We start from the raw sequence: 8,681 nt of genomic DNA on the forward strand, positions 1-8,681 counted from the left end.
ATATAGATTTAGCCAGGGCTAAAAGCGAAGCTCCTATTAACTCGAATTTATAATTCAAATCAAACAATAAACTTGTATTCCACAAATCAGTTAACTTTAGAGCACATTCATGTGACGTTTGAGGGAAAGACTACGTGATTTTCGAGAAAAATAATTTGCAAACAGTCCAAGCTAAGAGTGAACTTAATCTTACATCGAGTTGATAGCCTTTATATGTACACCCAAAAAATAGCAATCATCTTCGCTCTTGATCACAGTAGATTAGGCCTGGAAAACAAATCAGGCCGAATTTTTTGCGTTCGACATGTTTACTTTACAAAATCTTGCCAACAAGTCTGGGGACGTGTAAACCAACCTTTTATACTTTTTGTATATCACATCTGACGTGAAACAGTACCATGAGGCGCCATTTTCATCGTACAGACCTCGGACAGAATGCAGTGTTTCACAATTTTGCAATACAAATTGCACTCATTCAATATTCAGGACGATCGAAGCGCGTGTGGGCTTTTAGCGAAACCGTCAAAAAAATTTCCAAAATCACCTATACGGCTAGCCGGTTCTCACTTTTGACAAGTCGACTGTTTAAATTAAGATTAATATAGTTATACGCTTCAACACAATAAAGAATTTATTATAAAGATCTGTAATCTTCAAAAGCGTTTGATACGCGCGGCATTTTGACTACTCCTGCAAGCGATGTTCATGAGCGACTGAAAACAAACGGCACAGCGATTAAAATTGCAAAAGAGACTACTAACAATCAATAAAGAAAGGGAAAATAATTCGGTGAAACATATACAGAGACAACAATTTTCATTCACGAAGACAAGTTTTAAAGTGTCTCTGAAAATCGTTGTTTACGTTTTAAGCCGGCTTCCCGGTGTTTGCTTTTTTCAAAGATGAACTCCAGGCAAGAAAATCGCTCAAAGCTTTCTTTTACAGCCAGAATTATAACCAAATATTCTTTGGAACGTTTTCTTTCTATTTGCGGTGAGAAAATGTCTAAAGGCTTTTTAAAGTTCCATAAGCTTATAATCAAACCTGATACTCGGTCACTCTCGGTCAGATCATTGTCTCAAATCTTACAAACGTGCATAAACTAAATAGCCGCGTAAACTACGCTCAACTTCATTAAATTAGATATAAAAAACAAACATCAAATACAATAATTACTCAGGCTTACCTTTCGAGATGCACTGAAAACTATCAAGTAAGGCCAGAATCGCTTCAGACTTTTCAACCGTCTTACGCATCAAGCAAGGTGAAAAACGAAAACGATGCAATACGAAATCGGATTTCCGACTTTGCCAAAGCGACGTATTTCTCAACCAAAAGCCCAATAAACAAACTAGTCATGAATAACAGAAGACTCTTGATAGCAGCTGAATTTCACTTTGTACATTTAGTGGAAAAAAACAGTTAAAAGCATCACAAGTTGACACAAAACTCTATCAGCTTCAGCTGTCAAAGTAAACAAGTTTCAAGATGCTGCATAAATTTTCCGCGTGAACTCACCTGTCAAATTTTGACCAATCAGAGTATAAAAATTGGACGTAGAGCGTGACCAACGCGTGACCTTGGTGAGAAAAGTCAAAAGCAACTAGCATGTCCTCCCTGCCTGTAAAAACTGGCTTAATTTTTAGCTTCCGAGGTCAGTTTGAAATCAAAATTTTAATTGTGCGGCACATATAAAACACAACATAATTCATATGAATTGAAAAATTAAGCTTGAGCCTGCAATCATTTGAAAACTAGTAACTTGTCAGCGGATAACTTCAAAAAGATACTCGACCTCGATTGGTCGACACCTGAGCCCGCGATACGATCAGGTGATACTGGTCAGCGGATACCCTGTTTTGACAGCTGTCAATTGATCACAAGATTGATGTGCAATATGTCTGCAATATCAGTCTTCCTGTGCTCCCAAACTAGCTAGAAAGTGTGATTGAACATTGGTTGCCCTGTGGTGTGGACGGAGGGGCAGCGGGCGGGCGGGCTGAGGGCGGTGTACGGTCACGTGATAACCAAATTTTCTGGGATGGGTAGATTTACTTACCCATGGTGCTCCGCAGGCGCGCTTCGCGCGCCAGAGCTCCGCTAATAGTATCATTTTTTCAATTTGAAAAAAGTACATGTACACTGTAGGTCTTATTACAGCAAACAGTTGATAAGAAAGAAACCGTATTAGTAAGATTAACCACGATTAGTTGTGACTGAATCTGTTGACTGTATTTCTTAAGTTATTATTACATTGTCCTAATAACTATTAGTCAATGGGTGTCTGTATAAAGTTGTTTGAATTTATAGAAAAATGTGAGGATTCACTCTCATACAGATGTAGGTCCTAAGAAAACGTTTTTTCTTTCATGACTTGATAAATTACTGTTCTTTAGTGCAAAAGGAATATGAACAAGGCAAACAAAATTGATGCTAGATACAGTGTAGCACAGGCCATACAAAGAAACTGGCGGGGATATCTGCGTAGCTTCAATAAACAACAGTTCTTTGGGATTGTCAGAAAAGGACATTACTTGAATACTACATTTTCAAAGAGTTAAGTACAGGAATGGTGCAACAAAATGCTTGGGTGATATTGCTTTTCAATGGAAAAGTTGGAGACCTGAATATGTACTCAGTGATTTTGGTTACAAATAGTTATGGTGAGTCCTGGGAGTCATCTTGTGAAAAATATTGAGTCCCAGTCCAAAAACAATGAGTCCCAGATAAAAAAAATATATATATATATATATACTAGTCTGTAATTGAAAATGCTTGGGACTTTGTGTAACCAGACAGTTAATCTGACTCATTAGCTTGACAGACTCCAAAACTCTGTTTTACTGGCCAGTAGACTGAAATTAAAATATAGTCCTTCTAAAGGCTGAAAGAAATATGAATCTTCAACAACAGCCGTAATAACTGCTACAAAATACACAAACGGGATATTTCTACAAATATAAAGATGTTCAGATTTTTTATGAATCTTTGCGTCCATTGGAATGCATGCCAACAATATTATTATTTTGCATCTTTGGGGATTTTGCAGGACGCAGCGGTTAAAGTTACTGTATATTTTTTTGTATAGACAAGAGATTATTAGAAGATTTTGTTTTAAAATGTAATCAATCAAAATACTGGATGTTATAAGACATTTATAGCTTGTGGTTGTCGCTTCTCCAGAAGCTACACTGTATAAAGCTGATTAAGTAAAGGTTGGCTATTGGGCATTTAAACATACCAAACTTAACAATGCAATGATTTCCCTGAGTGACCACCAAACAATAGCTTACTATTGCTCAATTCCCAATGCCCAAAGCAACCTTAATTGAACCAGCTGTACATGTGACAGTGCCATGTATGTATAAGGTCCTGATTGTTTACATGTAACAAATTAAATGTCAAAATTAAATATTCACGTTCCTGAAACTTTTAGGAATTCCCAAGCTTAAAAATGACCATTTTAGGCTTAACTGAGTCAATAAAATAAGTTAATGTCTATAATAATATATAGATTTAGCCAGGGCTAAAAGCGAAGCTCCTGCTAACTCGAATTGATCATTTAAATCAAACAATTTTAAACTTGTATTCCACGAAAAAGTTAACTTTAGAGCACATTCATGTGACTTTTGAGGGAAAGGCTAAGTAATTTTAGAGAAAAATAATTTGCAAACAGTCCAAGCTAAGAGTGAAATCAATCTTACACCGACTTGATAGCCTTATATGTACACCTAAAAAATAGCATAGCCATAACGGTTCTTGATCACAGTGCAATAGGCTGGAAAACAAATTATTGGAAAACAAATCAGGCCGACGTTTTTGAGTTCCAGGAGTTTACTTTACAAAATCTTTCCAACAAGTCTGGGGACGTGTAAACCAACCTTTTATACTTTTTATACATCACATCTGGAGTGTACCATGAGGCGCTGTTTTTATCATACAGACCTCGGACAAAATGCAGTATTTCACAATTTTGAAATACAAATTGCACTCATTCAATATTCAGGACGATCGAACACGCGTCAGCGAAACAGTCCAAAATCACCTATACGGCGAGCCGGTTCTCACTTTTGACAAGCGCCAAAGTCGACTGTTGAAATTAAGATTAACAGAGTTATATCCTTCAACACAATCGCTTTATAACGATGTGTAATCTTCAAAAGCGTCTGATACGCGCGGCATTTTGATTACTCCTGCAAGCTATGTTCATGAGCGACTGAAAACAAACGGCTCAGCGATTAAAATTGCAAAAGAGACTACTAACAATCAATAAAAGGAAAATAATTCGGTGAAACATATACCGAGACAACAATTTTCATTCACGAAGACAAGTATTAAAGTGTCTCTGAAAATTCTGCTTGTTTATGTTTTAAGCCGGCTTCCCGGTGTTTGCTTTTTTCAAAGATGAACTCGAGGCAAGAAAATCGCTCAAAGCTTTCTTTAACAACCAGAACTATGACTAAATATTCTTTGGAACCTTTTTCTTTCTATTCGCAGTGAGAAAATTTCTAAAGGCTTTTTAAAGTTCTATAAGTTTATAATCAAACCTGATACTCGGTGAGATCGTTGTCTCAAATCTTACAAACGTGCATAAACTAAATAGCCCCATAAACTACGCTCGACTTCATTAAATTAGATATAAAAAACAAACATCAAATACAATAATTACTCAGGCTTACCATTCGAGATACACTGAAAACTATCAAGTAAGGCCATAATCGCTTCAGACTTTTCAACCCTCTTACGCATCAAGCAAGGTGAAAAACCAAAACGATGCCATCCGAAATCGGATTTCCGACTTTGACAAGCGACGTGTTTCGCAACCAATAACCCAATAAGCAAACTAGCCATGAATAACAGAAGACTCTTGACAGCAGCTGAACTTCATTTTGTACATTCAGTGGAAAAAGACAGTTAAAAACATCACAAGATGACACAAAACTCTGTCAGCTGCAGCTGTCAAAGTAGACAAGTTTCAAGATGCTGCATTGATTTCCGCATGAACTCACCTGTCAAATTTAGACCAATCAGAGTATAAAAATTGGACGTAGAGCGTGACCAACGAGTGACATTGGTGAGAAAAGTAAAAAGCAACAGGCATGTCTTCCCTGCCTGTAAAAACTGGCTGAATTTTAGCTTCCGAGGTCAGTTTGAAATAAAAATTTTAATTGTGCGGCACATATAAAACACAACATATTTCATATGGATTAAAAAAAAATAGACTTGAGCCTGCGATCATTTGAAAACTAGTAGCTTGTCAGGGGATAACTTCAAAAAGATACTCGACCTCGATGGGTCAACACCTGAGCCCGCGATACGGTCAGATGATACTGGTCAGCGGATACCCTGTTCTGACAGCTGTCAATTGATCACAACATTGATGTGCAATATGTGTGCAATATCAGTCTTCCTGTGCTCCCAGACTAGCTAGTGAGATTGAACATTGGTTTTCCTGTGGTGCGGACGGACGGGCGGGCGGTGTACTGTCACGTGATTACCAAATTTTCTGGAATGGGTAGATTTACTTACCCATGGTGCTCCGCAGGCGCGCTTCGCGTGCCAGAGCTCCGCTATAAATAATTTCATTATTGAATTTTACTTGCCAACTATACATACATCCATTCTCGCAAGACCTAACACAATAATATTTGATTCCACTAAAATCATCATGAAGCTTGGAAGGTCTGAGCCAGAGCATCCACTATTGGTTTTGAGGTAGGTATTGCTATGTGTGAGCGAAAGAGGACGGACACAAAGCTTAATTAACGTGACACATTTGGCGTGAGAGCAAGAATGTAATCTATTAAATTAACTGTAAAGGAAAAGAGTCGTCTCGATACGAACTAAAGCAGCGAAACTGCAAAAATATTGCAATTATCGATTAAAATAACTATTTAGATTACACTGTATGTTAATGTTACGCTATGATTGATGAGAATTTTCGAAGTTTTAAAACTTAGTAACTAGTCAATGATTGATTTAAAATCTGGCTGAGTAGAAATATACACAGAGAGATTCGATGAATAACAATTGGGGATCGATTGATCTTTTACACTGTCACACACTGACACAACGCGCGTTATCAAACCGGTCGATGGGCTCGAAATGCATGCATATGTCGATACTTTATTTTACTGATGAAGTTTAAGGCTGATTGTTCGATTTTGTCGGGAGATACATTTGCTCCCAACTGTATGGCAGCTCTGTGTCTTGTTTTCTAGCGGACTTAAGCTTTATAATTTTGTGGCGTTTATACTTACTGGTTACTTATTAAGTACGCGCATGATTAGAAATCGGATGTGTCCAGAACTGAGAATTCTCGTCAATTTTTTGGATTAACGACGAAACACTTCTGTCGAGATTTCTTAACTATAAGAATAGTGCCTCTGTAGAATGGGCTATGCCTAGACGACATGTTCTTATTTCTTTTCGCAGACTGTATCTGCTTGTCAATTTTTAAAAATACCCCGAAAACAATATTTAAAACTTGTTTGAAAATAAATTTGATTGATCTTTTTTCCCTTTCAAGTATATTTTTTACCATTGAGGACAGCTGGGTTTTTTCAAAAGACCCTATAAACAGCCTGTTTAAGTTAGGTTTGGAAACAGTTTTCCGTTTAAATACCTTTTAAATGAGGATATTTCGTGAAAATACTGTGAAAACAACTGGGTTTAATCCTGTTTGGAGAGATTTCAAGGTGTTCGTCGTTTCAAATCACAATTTCAATTGAACTGCCTCTTAAACCTTCTAAAAACATGTTTAACAATGCTATTTATGAACTGTTTAAGGGCGTAGACGAGGAAGTATATTCAAAATAGTCTTTAAAAATCCTAATTAAAACCTAATTTTGAACTTTACTTGTAAAAACTACTGACTTTTTAAGAGGCAGTCTCTCTAAAAGCGTTCCACTCCATTTTGGATTCGAAAAAACTTTTGCCTTATTTTTTTACCATCAACACTACTATCCATCCTAATAACGAAATTGCAGTAAGAGTGAGGAAATTGTCTATTTTACTGTCATTCCCAGCATTTCATTGCTGGACGACCGTTAGAGGCTAAAATATGCAAATTTTAGCCTCTGTTATACAGGTTTTTAAACCATCGTTCTAAGGTTCTGCGGGTCATCAAATCCTAGACTATTTACACTCATTTGGAAGCATATTACTTCTTCTTACTGTCCCAATACCGTTTAGGCATTATCTTTCTCTAATCAGCAAAAACGGGTCGTTTTTATTTCGCTAATCCAATTAAGAAAGCAAACTGCATGAAAAATGCCTCAAAATCATCCGAAAATTCTCAAAAGTGGCACCTAAACTAGACCTAAAAACATGTTTTAGTTGAAGATTAATACCTATTTTGTCAAGTTATGCAATAAAATGTGTGGCACAAGGCGATTCCGAATTGAAGGTTTCAGCTCAAATTTAGGCAAATGTTCAATTTCCGTTGCGTGACGATACCGGCTGCTGTCACAGCAAAATCCTCAGTTATTCAAATACTTGCCACTTTTAAGTAAGATATGCTTCATTTTCCCACCAAAACTATATTAAAATTCCCTTTTTCCCTTTGCCAATGATATATATTGTTCAAAAATTAGTTCAGCAAGTAAAAGATATCTTTCCAAGCTTCATTTAAGGTATCATCCAGGGTAAAAAATCATCATTTTTCTAAATTTGCAATTTGTACACGATTAAATAGAGCTCATCAAGAGCTTTCTTTTAAAAAAAATTCCAGGAAAAAATGTTTTTTCTGTGCAGACTTATGGAGTGCAAAAGTTTTTCCTATGCTAATTATTTTAATTGATCGTTGAAAAGTCCTGTCATACTTGATACGCGTGCCACTGTTGAACCAAGCTAATCACGCAATTTGACAGAAATCGTGGTTTACAAGTATATTGCTCACTGTTTTTTCGTGGAGTTTGAAAGTGAATGCCTCCAAAGAACGAAAAGAGCTTGTCCGTTTTCGTCCTCGACTCCAAGTCGACAAAAGAAGACGACAAAATCGTTTTGCCGCCAAAGAGTGGGCTTCCAAATTAGCAGAGAGCGACAAGGGCTCCTACTACAATCAAGAAAATTAGCTAAAAGATGACAAAGCTCCTGAAAAACCCATTGAAACTACCGCGGAATCGATTAGCGAGCGGAGCGAGCTTTTTAGGCCGCGAAGCAGCCAAGCGAGAGTCACGAGAGGTCCCGCGCCATATAAAAATCGGACGAAGTACTGTTTTGAAAGTCTATTGTAGCGGGAAAGAAGCTTCAAGAAAAACTCCAGGAAGCGGTTTGTTGTTGATTTTTCCAGGGAAGCGTCGAACTTTTAAAAAATGTATCGAGTAAAAGTGGGCAAGGCTCAACTTGGCTTGTCCGATGCGAAAACGAAAACTGCCCGTTGTAAATAACTAATGAAGCTTTCTCGACAACAGAAAGGATCGAACAGGGCAGAACCTTTGAAATAAATTGTTCATCTGTTGTCGGGTTTCGTTTTCAACTTTTCCTGCTGTGTCACTATTGTTGTCCCTTCTATGGTATGCATCAACTTTGAAAGCTTTGGTGTTATAATCTGTTATAATCTCATCACGGGTAATACGCCGCCAAAAATCGTTTTCCACTGTTTTCTCGAAATGAAAATCAGGGCAAGTTGAGGGTACGTTTTAAACTCCAAGTCGGTAACCCGTGAACCATTTTGGCTG

Source organism: Porites lutea, chromosome 9 (genome assembly GCF_958299795.1).
Source record: "Porites lutea chromosome 9, jaPorLute2.1, whole genome shotgun sequence".
In the NCBI taxonomy this organism is placed as follows: Eukaryota; Metazoa; Cnidaria; class Anthozoa; order Scleractinia; family Poritidae; genus Porites; species Porites lutea.